Source organism: Haliotis rufescens, unplaced genomic scaffold (assembly GCF_023055435.1).
Source record: "Haliotis rufescens isolate VD_foot unplaced genomic scaffold, xgHalRufe1.0.p SCAF_3, whole genome shotgun sequence".
NCBI lineage: Eukaryota > Metazoa > Mollusca > Gastropoda > Lepetellida > Haliotidae > Haliotis > Haliotis rufescens.
Window position 1 is genome coordinate 22,015,053 of NW_025964001.1, and position 15,161 is coordinate 22,030,213.

Genomic DNA, 15,161 nt, shown 5'->3' on the forward strand with positions numbered 1-15,161 from the left:
TGAAACATAAATCAATCAGTTTGATACCTGCCGATTGTGGTACGTAATTTAATGACAGAGATGAAATATACTCAAAGGAATAAACAAGTGCCTATGTTCTTCTTAATCATATAGTGATATTTTAGAAAACTTCTCTCTTCTTTGGGGCACTGGTGGCCCAGTTGTCTAAGACAACGCAATACACTGTGCAGAGTTGCACCCCTTGGACATGTCAGAAAGCTAAGATCATGGGTTTGAATCCTGGTTTGCTCTAATTATGTTTCAAGGTTTGTCAGCGCCATACACATGCCCCTGGGTTTCATCAAGCCAGTAAACATCTGGGACCTGCATCACTTCAGACTTTCCTCCCACAAAAGCCGCCTCCGTGGTCTTGTGGTAGAGGGTCCACCCGGAGAGCGGAAGGTCCGGAGTTCGATCCCCGGCCGCGTCATACCAAAAGACGTTAAAAGATGGTACTTGTTGTTACCCTGTCTGGCGCTCGGCATTAAGGGGCTAAAACAAGGACTGGTCAGCTCGGAGTCAGTATACTGTGTCTGAGTGGGGTATTCATGTTAAACTGCGGCATGGTATCTCAGTGAGCTAGCACTATAAATCGGCATCAGTCCGGACTAGTACAAGCAGCCACACACACACACACGTGCATGCACGTCGCTATATAAGTGCAATAATCTTGGACGCGACGTTAAACCCAATTTCACCTCACCTCACCTCCCACAAAAAGCTCACATGCCTTAATACTGTTCAAAGCGGCATTCAACCAAACTCACTCACTCCTCTCTTCTCCTTCAGAAAATTTAAAACAAATTCTTGTTTATCTAGGCTGAAGATGCACACCGTTTTAAAGATCTTCATCTTTCAATTTCTGTCTAGCATTTTTTGTCTTCTTTACACAAATGAAGGAGAAACATCTAGTTATCTTCATTCCCCATGACAGCTGTGCATCAATTTAAAAGAGAGAAAAGACTTAGGAGTGTGTTTCTGTTTTACAACAATGTGCCCTACAACAGCACAAGTGAGTGTGTATGGCTTTACGCCGCTTTTAGCAATATTCCAGCAATATCACAGCAGGGGATGCCAGAAATGGGCTTCACACATTGTACCCATGTCGGGATTTGAACCCGGGTCTTCGGCGTGACGAGCGAACGCTTTAACCACCAGGCTACCCGACCGCCCCTAAAACAGCACGAAGCTGACCTGGCCTGTATTGATAAGAGTATCGTTGTGCACACAGGTTGGTTTGGTTTGTTGTTTAACGCCGCACTCTGCAATATTCCAGATATATGACGGCGGTCTGTGAATAATCCAGTCTGGACCAGACAATACAGTGATTGATATCATGAGCATCGATCCACGCAATTGGGATTGATGACATGCACCAACCAAGTTAGCAAGCCTGATCACCCGATCCCATTGGTCGCCTCTTACGACAAGCATAGTCACCTTTTAGGGCAAGCATGGGTTGCTGAAGACCTTTTCTACCCCGGAATGTTCACGGGTCCTGTGTACACGGGTAAAAGATCCATAAAGCCAAATAGTCCAATCATGCTTATGATGATGATTATCATGCGAATAAATAAGTGTGTGTTGCTGCTTGTGCTAGTCCTGACTAACGCCGACTTACAAGTGCTAGCCCACGGAGATGCCATGCCGCAGTTTAGCATGAATATCCAGACACAGACACAGTATACTGACTCAAAGCCGACCAGTCCTTGTTTTAGCCCCTTAACGCCGAGCACCAGGCAGGGTTTAACCAGGGGTCCGGAAAATTTAAAATCCCAATCGGACATTTGCATTTAGGCCACGCCCCCTTCAAATAGCGTATTTTAGTACGACTTTTCACACACATTACAAGTTTACGTATTCATAATATGATGAATTATGAATTGTTTCAATTTAAATTGTTTAATTCACCGGACAATTAATAACAAATAATATCATTTTAGATTTACATGGAAATCATACGTTTGTTTCTTTTATAATAACGATCTGTTAACGTAGTGAACGGTCTAATTAATATTCATGAGTTATATTCATGAGTCTGCTCAAGTGTACGCATTGTAACATTTGGATCGAGACTATTATCCCATATTTGGTTATCACGTGACCTCACGGGAAATTATTTTTTTTAAACTAAAGATTTTTTTAAAAATAAGACAGATAATTTAATCACAAATACAAAAATATCGTTGATAGCAATAGTTATTTGAATACTTTTTTCATCTGTACTTATTTATTGACCATAAAAAAATTGGATATCGATCGTCCGAGAAAGCAAAATGGCGGTCAATCAAGATTCAATATACGACTAGGCTAGCTACTGAAAACAATAAAATCTGCAAATCCTCATCGTATGTCAACCAAGTGAAAGTCGTTAGCCACGACTTACAAAATGATCGTCCAGACTTTGAGGGTTTGGCAGATCCGCTCGACTGATCTGCATCGGTCGACTGGCTGTCGTCACGCTTTCGCTTCTTGTCTGAGGTTACGTATCGTAGCATTGTGAGGATAATGAGGTACATCGATGATGCAAGGTATTAATGTACAGTTGTAAACACCTTTCACTCAAATTAACAAGATGTTCTCAGTAATTAATCCTCGATTAATCAGTGTCAACTCAGTTTATTGCCTATTACAGTGATTGACCGATTGGACTATCATGTAGGTACGATGTATTTACAGCAATCAAAACAAACAAAGCTTGTCAGTGTAGTTAATCTTCATTGTGTTGCAACTGCAGACAGAAACTGCTCAGTCCAAACTGTTGATCATGTCCGGTCAAAATTTAAGAATGTCCGGACAATACTTTTTAAAATGTCCGGTAAGCAATATTTTAAAACGGACATTTGAGATTCCCAATCGGACATGGCGCATATGACGGTTTCTGGACCCTTGGGTTTAACGTGTTTTAGTATGACGCGACCAGGGATCGAACCCCTGACCTTCTGCTCTCCAGGCACCACTAGGCCACGGAGGCTGTCAGTCCAAATAAATCAATGTTCAGACAGTCCATGTCACATTGCCATCACCCATCACTAAGTTTAGATTAAAACAAGGAAATCTCCATCATTAATAAGCATAAGGCATCACACCGAGGTTTCAAATCACAATAACCACTTCTGATCCATGAGCATTTAACCCCCGAAAATACCATGTCAACAAATCTGTGCAGAAGTCAATCCTGTTATCACACTGTCTGGATATAAAAAGGTTAGTTGTATACAGTCAAGTCTCGTTAATCCGACATCGTTGGTTGCACATGATTGTGTCGGATTAACAAGGTCGGATTAACGAAATTAAGTGATTTGTGATCGAAAATTGGATGTCTTCACGATAGATAATAACAGTGTGTACCTTGTAATAAAATCATTAAAAACGAAATATTTATATTGTTATGTTGTTTATTCCTTCATTCCTTAATGTATAATTGATGACATTGCAAAAATAATAATAATTTTCCCATTTATACATAACAATAGAGACATTACTCACTGAATCAACGACACACGTTTCCTCGTGTAAATGCAAGTGCTACTGTCTTAACAACTTGCTTCATCTACTTAAAATAGTCTGTCAGTGTTTTTAAAGTCCCCTGCCCGCTTGACGTCTAGGGCTTGTGGTTCTTAAGCATCAACATTGTCGAGGTGTAATTTCATTTGCTTTTTCTTATAATAAAGCTTGAAATTCTTTATGATCCCGGCATCTAGTGGCTGAATGTGCGATGTGGTGTTTGGTGGCAAATAGTGACATTTCACATTAGTTGTGTGGACAGTAGCATTGGATGGGGCGTTGTACAACAGCAATACCACGTGGCGTCGCTCCATTCGCATTTGCTGATCCAAGATCAGTAGCCAGGCTTTGAATATTAATGAAGTCATCCATGCTTTCTTGTATACATACCAGTCGACCATGGTGAGTCGACCATGTTTTATATACCTGTTCGTATTTTAAACTGGCTTCATGCACATTTATCTGGCTTCAATTTGTCAAAACACAGGGTTGTGTACTCCCGGGGAGATGACCACGGAGTACGCTGACCACTGTGTCGGATTAACGAGACTGATTAATGAGTGATGACAGAATTGATACATATCTGATATATCACACATCGACTGAAGAAAGCCTCTAACGGTGACTCATCAAACTGATCCATACGTAAAATATATTAGGCAATATGCTATGTCAAATAAAAAAGCACATTTGTTGTAGTTGGACTTTTGTATTTGCTTCATGTTGAATGGTCCATTCGTAAAACTATCTGGCAATAGCACTCAGCTGTAGGAAAGTGCTATGTTTATGGTTGTTATTATTTCAAATATATATAGCAAAAGCTGCAACAAAAATAAGTAGGTGCTGGAACATATTATTCCTTATAAAATAATAGTTTCAGATACAATTTCTTCTGTTCATTGCATCAAAATCATTTACATTACCGTATTCGACGTAATAAGCGCCCCGCTCTAATAAGCGCCCACGGCGATATTTACTAATATACTGGCTAGTGAACAATATCAGTTAGCACCCCTTCCGATTGATCAATGTACACAACACTAATTTATTCGCGTATAATACGTACTCGTGTGTTATATGCACCCTTAATTATGGGCAATTAAATTCTGGAAAAATGTATCTCTCGTATATAAACATTTCAGGCACGAAATGTATCTTTCAACTCTGTTTCTTTTTCACCCAAATAATATTCTAATAAGAGCCCCCTATTTCTAATTTTGAGAGCGCCCTGGGCGCTTATTACGTCGAATACCATTGGGTATTTTTTCACTGAATCACCGGTAGATCTGGGTGAAAATGTCAGTTCAGTTGGTTGCTCGTATTTCTGGCTTAGTTTACGAGAAGTCACTATGTGGCTGAAATAATGCTGATGCGACGTTCAATTTTAACTCACTCACTAGTTTACGAGAAAACAGACACTGTAATCTTAATCTCATATGAAACAATGCCTAGCAGAACAGGAAATGCAATTTAAATGGTATTCATCATGTCCAGTGATGTATTATCTCAAATTTCACTCGTCAAGAAAATATGGTACACAGCACCTTACACCACCGATAAGCTTTTATAACTAATAGTACTTGAAGTAGTTTGCTTGTGTGGCTGTAAATTAACTGTGACAGTTCAAGGACAGCCAACACTTTAAATGTAAAAGTGATTCTGGAGATCCAGCTGGGGCTTAGCGTCTGCAACATAAGCTGTCAATAGTGGAGGCAATTATTCTCAATCAGATCCTCATTAACTCTGCTTTCTGTCTCACTACAGCCAAACTGGAAACCACATAGCAACAAAATATTGATGAACACTATATGGACTATGTCTGTATGATAATTCTGAGCTCTAGATAAGCTTGAAATTTTGTTTTGACCCGTTAGCAGCGTCTGCTTTTGACGACCTCTTTGGGAAGCCTTTTTGTTTACAAAACCTAGCATTGTGAGAACGACTGGGCGCTATTTTTAGAAGCACCAATCAGCGACTATTTAAGGTATATTAAACGATGTCTAGCGGCACATTTGAGTGTGTTTGTCACACGTTTTGCTGAATCGGTAAATGAATTTTGCGATCGGCTTATACACAATTGTTTTATCTAACAGTTGTAATATACGCATTTGTTTTATTTCAATAGCGTATTTATAGTTTTTGTTGGGTATTTGACACACTAGGGATTTGATTTGTCTGCATATTTCAGTTTATTTAATGCGTATTTTACGCAAATAGGCAGCATAATGAGATAACCTACATAAATCAAAAGGCAGTTAGAGTACAGGTGACCTTTCTTTATCTACAGGAAACTGTCTGTTATGCATCTTGCTCATGCATATTTAATACAGATGTAAGAAAGACAATAAGGTAACACATTCCTAAGTTTTGGTTCATGGAATTGATTGATCCGAGGCTAAAAACTAGGTCTGGGATGAGTCGAAATTTATTACCCGGGTACCCAAACCCCTATTACCCTACCCTATCAGGGTACCCGCTGTAGGTCTCAAGAGACGGTACAAAAGGTTCGATTAGGAATAGTTTGACCATAACCCCTGCAAAATATATTTAGATACAGGTATAAAATGATCTGGTCATGCATCCCCTCAAGTTGACTGAAGTTTTAGCTTTATTCAAACTTATAAACCTATTCATTGGGATCTCTATGTATTGGAGAAAACACGCTCACGAGGTTTTGGTAGACAAAGCATGCCCTGGGGAGAGGGAAAAACCAAGGGGGCGAAGCCCCCGCTGTTTTTCCCGACCCCCAGGGCATGCTCTGTCTAACAAAACCAAGGGAAAGTGTTTTTCCATGCTTATAAACCGAAAAGAGAAACTTAAAACAACATTTATCAACATTTTTATGTTTCGAACATACTTTCCATGAACCTTAGGAAACGCGTGTAAAATATCTGTTGCTGGCGTACGGATCTTGAAAAGGACATTCTAAAAACCAGTGAAGCTTATCAACACCTCTGTAGCCTCGTGGTACACTCACTGGGCTACAGATATGAAGGTTGCGAGTTCGATCCTCGGGAATATAAAGAAAACACTTGTCATTTGATTTTACATTTCATTACATGTTACAATATGAACGGAAGTTATATTAATAAAATACCCAGGACATTATATAATATCCCTGGGATATTATATAAAATCCCAGGGACATTACAACGTCCATGTTTATGAGATTTAACCCGACTGGAAAGTAAAGCCTCACACAGGTTTAAATGCCTATAGAAAGAAGTCTCTTAGTTAATAGCGATCCCAATGAATAGGTTTATAATAAGTAAGAGAGTTCTTTCTATAGGCATTAAAACCTGTTGTGAGGTTTTACTTTCAAAGTAAAACCCATTAAGAGGTTTTACTTTCAAAGTAAAACCCATTATGAGGTTTTTATTTTTGTTCGGCAGGTTTTACTTTGAATGTAAAACCTCAAATCCCAGGTTTAACCAAGTAACTGAAAAAACGATGATTAACTTTCTTACTACTTGATCAATTGTATTGTGTATATACTTAGCGTTATTTTTGAGGGGTCATGCAGATAATAGGAGAAAAATGTATATCAGTTGCATCTGGAATGAACCATCTTATACCCACATTGACTGTTACTTGTCATTCATTGTACCTGCATGGGCTAAACCATTGTTTGTGTTTAGGCGATTTTGGGGAAGCTTTTCCATCACCTAATTTTGCACTTTTCATTGTTTTCATAAGCATCCAATCAGTGTGACATAAGCATAAACACCATGTTCTTCAACTGCCAATGACATTGTCGCCATACTCAGACCCTTTGCATATGTTCATGTTTGACACCCTACATACCTCGGTGACCCTTAAAGAATTATGATGCTGGGTATAGTCTTTGCTCACTACAAAACAGAAAAAAAGCCCTCTTGTACAAAAGACAAATAAATATGCAGTGTACAAAATAGGGCTGGGCTTGGTAACTTGGGTCCTAGGGTCAGGTGGGTCCTGAGTCGGACAGGGGTACCCACAGGCCTACCCGGACAAAACAGAAAAAAGCCCTCTTGTACAAAAGAAAATACATATGCAGTGTACAAAATAGGGCTGGGATGGGTAACTTGGGTACTAGGGTCGGTTGGGTCCTGAGTCGGACAGGGGTACACAGGACTACCCGGGCCTGTGGTTAACCACGTGATATATTGTTTAATGATGACAACAATAAAACTCAATGGTAACCTTACAAGTCGCTAATGTTTGCATTTCTTACTGATGCATTCACCCATTTCTTGTGACTTCGAGTGAAGATAAAGCTTCAGTCAACTAAATAGATTTTGCTTACTAAGGGCTCTAGTAAAACAATTCCCAATGGGACATATTGTACCCAATCTTGAGACCTACATTGGGTCCCCGGGTAATGGGGTGTTGGGTACCTGGGTAGAAAATTTGGACTCATTCCAGCCCTAGTAAAAATATTACAATCATGCACTTATATTTGTCCTTTCTACTTCATTACCTGATCAAACAACATTATGGCATATACATATAAAAAACTACGCAAAAGTATACTTATCCTTCACAAACATTCTAACCTACTCAAGCTTATTGGGAAAACAGATGAAAACTGTAAAATAGAAAAAACCTAGGCCCCTTTCTCTCATGATATTAGTAAGCCTTAAAGGCTCTGATCAGTTGCTGAACAGAAGACCATAAATCATATTCCTTCTACTAATGGACCTGAATTATCATCCTAAAGTTTATTTTATTTGCAACCTCTGCTTTGCCAATTTCAATGTTATTTTGGGGAAACAGCTTTGTGTGTGTGTGTGTGTGCGTGTGTGCATGCGTGTGTGCATGCTTTTGGTTTAACGCCACACTCATGACGACATCCTGTAAATAACCCCGAGTCATGACCACACAATCCAGTGATTGATATAGTGAGCATGGATCCACACAGTCAGGGTATGGTGACACGTCATAAACCAAGTCACCAAGTCACCTGACTGCCAATCCCTAAGTGACCTGTTACCACCAGAATAAAATGCTGGGAACCCACAAGGTTATATTTGTTATTGCATATGAACTAGTTTTTGTCGTAAACTAATAAAACAGTTGTACCTCTTGTAAATCATGACAAAGTCTCCTTTTCTGTGTCTTTTATAAGTTTCTCATCAAGCCAGCATAAATAGAGAAAATGATCCTCATACATTTCCTGCCAGTATTAACAGCATAATCTCAACAAATGTACGAATCCACAGAGCTGAAGATGGTCATTTGGGACTTGAAGCCAATTCCAACATCATTACAGTATTTTCAATGCAGGACTAAGATAATGAGGATATCTGACACTGTCATCCTGCTAATTGTCCCCTTGCTGCTTATTCCATAGTGAGGCATTAAGGTCATGAAACAACTCCAGCATATGTCCGTCCACTAGATGAAAAAGGGTCCCTTGGTTATTATTGACGCCTTGGCAAAAAGGACTATTTTATCCAGTAAAGAGCGAAGCCCTTCTTGCCTGTTGAAGTGACTCCATGATGAATGTCTCTCAGGGTCGGGAAGGAGTGGTATTTTTCTGTCACATGTCAATGTTTGACATTAATGCTAAGCAGTAAAGTCTTACTTTACACAAAGCAATATTCTATTGCCATTTCTATGTTAAACTCTTACGATGAACCGTATCTGCAGGATAGTGTTTCTGAGTCATCTTACAAAATAGGAAAGCGATGAGGACCCTCATGTATTCTTGCTTTACATGGTGTGGAGATAATGGGGACAAAAGTCTCTCCCTCATAACATGCATAATGCCTCGTATATTTCATTATCTTATGAAAGAATATTTTGTTGTTTCTAAACGTGAAGTTTTCCATCATCTTTTGCGAATATTGTTGATGGATTAATTAATAAGTATGATCGAAATTCTAAGTTTTATTACATGAACATGTGCACCGTAAGGACTTTGAGAAACAAGCATCAGAGCATTTGCACTTCCAGCCCAGAGTGTGCAAACATGTGCAAACATACATCCATGGGTTAAAATCATGCACACATACATCTACATGTAGACATCCAAGGTTTGAAATCGTGTACACCTACATTCAAAAAGGTTCAAATCATGCACCCATACACCCAAAGCAGAAATCATGCACACATCCAACTACAATTAAAGATGATCTGAACTCCCATACAGATGATCTGAACTACACATACAGATGATTTGAAGTACAATTCAAGATGATCTGAACTCCCATACAGATGATCTGAACTACACATACAGATGATTTGAAGTACAATTCAAGATGATCTGAACTCCCATACAGATGATCTGAACTACACATACAGATGATTTGAAGTACAATTAAAGATGATCTGAACTCCCATACAGATGATCTGAACTACACATACAGATGATTTGAAGTACAATTAAAGATGATCTGAACTCACATACAGATGATCTGAACTACACATACAGATGATTTGAAGTACAATTAAAGATGATCTGAACTCCCATACAGATGATCTGAACTACACATAGTGTATAGTGAGTGAGTGAGTGAGTGAGTTGGGTTTAACGTCGCTTTTTAGGTTTGTCAGCACCATACCCGTGCTCTGGGTTTCACCGAAGTGGTAAACGTCAGAGACCTGCATCACTTCGGGCTTTCCTCCCACATTAAGCTGACACGCTGAACTACACATACAGATGACCTGAACGACACCAAGAGATGATCTGAACTATGCATACAGATGATCTGAACTACACATAGAGATGATCTGAACTACACATACAGATGATCTGAACTACACATACAGATGACCTGAACGACACTAAGAGATGATCTGAACTACACTTACAGATGACCTGAACCACACATAGAGATGACCTGAACTACACATACAGATGATCTGAACTACACAAGGAGATGATCTGAACTACACATACAGATGATCTGAACTACCCTTACAGATTACCTGAACGACACATACAGATGATCTGAACTACACATACAGATGATCTGAACTACACTTACAGATGACCTGAACTACACATACAGATGATCTGAACTACAGATACAGATGACCTGAACTACACTTACAGATGACCTGAACTACAGATACAGATGACCTGAACTCCACATACAGATAATCTGAACTACACATAGAGATGATCTGAACTACACATACAGATGATCTGAACTACACATACAGATGACCTGAACGACACTAAGAGATGATCTGAACTACACATACAGATGACCTGAACCACACATAGAGATGACCTGAACTACACATACAGATGATCTGAACTACACTTACAGATGACCTGAACCACACATACAGATGACCTGAACTACACATACAGATGACCTGAACTACACATACAGATGACCTGAACTACACATACAGATGACCTGAACTACACTTACAGATGACCTGAACTACACATACAGATGACCTGAACTACACATACAGATAATCTGAACTACACATAGAGATGATCTGAACTACACTTACAGATGACCTGAACTACACTTACAGATGACCTGAACTCCACATACAGACGATCTGAACTACACATAGAGATGATCTGAACTATACATACAGACGATCTGAAATACACATACAGATGACCTGAACTACACACACAGATGATCTGAACTACACATACAGACGATCTGAACTACACATAGAGATGATCTGAACTATACATACAGACGATCTGAACTACACATAGAGATGACCTGAGCTACACATACAGACGATCTGAACTACACATAAAGATGATCTGAACTATACATACAGATGATCTGAACTATACATACAGATGATCTGTACGACACTAAGAGATGATCTGAACTACACATACAAATGACCTGTACTCCACATACAAATGACCTGAACTACACATACAAATGACCTGAACTCCACATACAAATGACCTGAACTACACATACAGACGATCTGAACTACAGATAATGAACTACAACAATCATAACAAATGCTTACAGCACAAAAAACTGAGAAAAGTGAGAAAAAAAAGAAAAAATGTGTTGAAAAATATTTTTGTACTGCCGTCCCCCAAAACTTTTGTGTCAGAATTAAAAAATATATTTCTAGAATCTTGCAATGCAGTAATGATACAGCTTTGCCATGAAGAATCAATACTTTGCAGAAGGAATTGCTTCAGCGATGTTTTACGTGATCATGCAGTGTTGACAGTAATGGGTATGAACTCCTGCCACATTCATTTACCCCATATATACTACAGTAGAACATGGATATAACGAACTACAAGGGACGAGAGAAATCAGTTCGTTACATCTGTTGTTCGTGATACACATTTTCGCTTTTTGTAATCGTACTCAATGTTGATTTTGGAATGTCAGATTCCATTGCAATGTCTTGGTTTTTATGCCAGCATCAACAGCATTTATGATTCTCAATTTCGTGTGTAAACTGATAGCTTTCCTCTTGCTATTGCCCGCCATGATAGCATATGCAAGTGAACTGACACTTGGACACAATCTCGTAAAATGTATATGTTTAATGTTTGTTTTACAGACAAGATTACAGGTACAGGTAAGATTAACACAATGCAAGTTTAACAAGGTTGATATGTCGCTGATTGTATTGATTCGCTGCGATTGTGTTGATTCACCGCTGATTGCGTACAGACACTGAGTGAGATTTCTCAGTTCGCTATACACGTGGGCTTGTAGGTGATCAGATATCAGTTCGCTGTATCTGTTAGTTCGCTGTAGAGAGTTTGTAATATACGTAAATTTTATATGATATCATATAGGAGAAAAATCGGGGATTTTTGTTCGCTATATCTGTGTTCTACTGTATTCAACTTGTGATAAGGATAATCAGATATCTTTAGATATACCTTGACATATTATGAAAATCAGTTTTGCGTATATTGCGTATATGCGTTTATTGGAAAGATAAAAATATCCCTATCAAAAGTGGATCTGTATATAGTTTTCACTTCTTCATGACCGAAGACAATTTTTCAAACAAAGTCTTCTAAACATTTAGAAACGACAGACAGTTAATGAATCAAATCATTCTGTACTCGTAAATACGTAATGCTATTTTTATTATATTCAAATTGTCATTCAAACCATGAAATATTTCCCAGGGTACCATATTTCCTCTATTAGACACCTAGGCATCTATTCATTTCACACAAGCTGTTGACACGGCGTCCATACTATTTCAATGCAGGCACAGTGGCAACTCACTGCCTTACCAAATCCCTTATTCTAAAGTCAAACAAAGGCTAAATTTGCAGGAAACAGTAATTATTAATCGCCTAATGTCTTATAGAGGCCAGGTGCTGTTCCACAAATCGATCTTAGCGTTACAACTGTCGTAAGCCTATGTTAAAGTATGGGAGTTACGCTCATCTAAGCGCTACTATTGCTCAGTGGAAAGGCAAAATTTGCAGGAAACAGTAATTATTAATCACCTAATGTCTTATAGAGGCCAGTTGCTGTTCCACAAATCGATCTTAGCATTATAACTGTCGTAAGTCTATGTTAAAGTATGGGAGTTACGCTCATCTTAGCGCTACAATCACTCCGTGGAAAGGCTAAATTTGCAGGAAACAGTAATTATTAATCATACATCTTATAGAGGCCAGTTGCTGTTCCACAAATCGATCTTAGCATTACAACTGTCGTAAGTCTATGTTAAAGTATTGGAGTAACGATCATCTTAGCTATTCAATCACCCACTGGAACGGGGCCCTGGCTTCTATTTTTTGGACAGGCATATGACCTGGTGAATTAGATGTCTGCAGAGCTCCAGATAAGCTTTTGGTGTTGTGGGTATTTTACCCATGCATTTTAAAATCATTGGGTATCAGTAATTCTATCTGGGTATTCAAATTTCTGTTACCCACTAGTTTTTACACATGTGGGTATTTAAGTTAAATATTTAAAAACACTATTCATCAAGTCCCTGCAAACTGGTGTTGTGTGGTTTCGAGAGCTTTATAGGACTAAAAAATACCACGATACTTCCACAAGAAAGTGTGATGGCAAATGATCATGATGTAACTGTCATCGTGGAGTTTTGCAAGGTTGACGGAATGCCCGGTAATAATTTCAAAATAAGTTGCTGATTTGCTAATCGAATACGCAGGGTTACTTCACAATATTTTGATGATATGCACAAGTTTTATTTTTGTAGCGTATCTGTAATGTTCATTGCGTATTTGATACGCTTGGATTATATTTTACTGCGTATTTCTGCATGTCTAATGCGTATTTTACGCAGATACACAGCTTATCTGGAGCTCTGTGTCTGTGTGTATTGGAGGTGCAGTCTCTAATGGAGGAAATACGGTATATATTTGTTTCATGATAATAGACAATGCCCATGTGTTCAACCAGGTCGGCAACAACTGCTACCACTGGGATATGAAGACGTGTATCCATAAAAGTGTCTTCATTGTCCTCCAACAATGCCTATGAAAGACATGACCATTTGGATAGTTCATCAGTCAGCTCGGCTCACCTTGCATCAGGCAGTGTCTGGGTAAGAAGGATTAGTTCATGTCTACCGACTACAGCAGTGTTGCCTGGATACACTAATCCATGGCCTACTCAGTGTCTCGGTGGTTATAGCTGGTACACCTAGACTAACTCTTCGTCTCCAAAAAAACATAATTTTGATGAAAACAATTACCTTTATATAAATAGAAAAGGAGAGTGAGATGGGACATTCAGAACCTGTTTAAAATCTAAACTTGGTTCAGAATAAAATGATATGGTTCAGGGACAGTGAGACAGACCCATTGTCCTCGAATCAGTTCAACATTAGGCCATAATATATTTTCATCCACGCCTGCCTCACTACCAAACATAATGTCAGGGTATGAAACTCCCAAAAATTTCAGCCAGACCACAGGACTGGCTAGCTGAAATACTTGCCAGCCCTGACCAAAACCTGCCTGCCCACTATAATCATATGTTTCTCAGGATAAGCTAACGGGATTTCTTTTTGGTTACATTTTATCATTCATCTTTACATGTGAATTAATGATCATCATCGGGAAATATTTAGAATATTGTCACATATGAAATATAACCCGACCGTCGGGCAGGGGGATTTGAAAATCTGGCAGCCCGAGTTGAAATCAACCCGTCTCGGACGGTCGGGCAGGCAGGTATTTCGAACGCTGATAATGTCTTACATTTTATTGTCAAGTGCATACAGTGAGGTCATATACTACACAAAAAAAGTTAAAGAACGCCTGATTCTTTCATATTGCTATAGTTAATCCATCATGCCGTAAGGGGTTTCTTTAACTTCTTTTGAGTAGTATATATTGATAAATACCAACACGATTTATGTAAGGCAACTGCCAGTTTAGTACTGACCTAATGAATGAAATCAATCAGGTCTTAACATTACAAGATACTGAAAGATAATAGATTGGTATTGCTTAATAGAATATGATTTTAATACATATTATTCACCATTTTTTTAAGAACAGTGATAAAATCTTGGTTATTTATAATTCATTTTATTAACTGTGTAGTCAGCAATTTTGTTGTCAAAAAATAATTTCAATAAAATTTAGTTTATTAGGTGGTCGGACGCATAAACCAACTAAATAAATATATAGAAGGCCTTAACTAAGTCTAGGATGCCTATCTGTGAAGCATGGATCTAAATACCCCCAACACAGTCTGCCCAGA

General features: G+C 38.6%; 1 protein-coding gene across 3 annotated transcripts in view; it reads right to left on the reverse strand.

Annotated features, from left to right (window-relative positions):
* Positions 1–15,161, reverse strand: part of LOC124146460 (inositol-trisphosphate 3-kinase B-like) — a 117,327-nt gene that overhangs the window by 86,094 nt on the left and 16,072 nt on the right. The gene's annotated exons all lie outside the window — the stretch shown is intronic.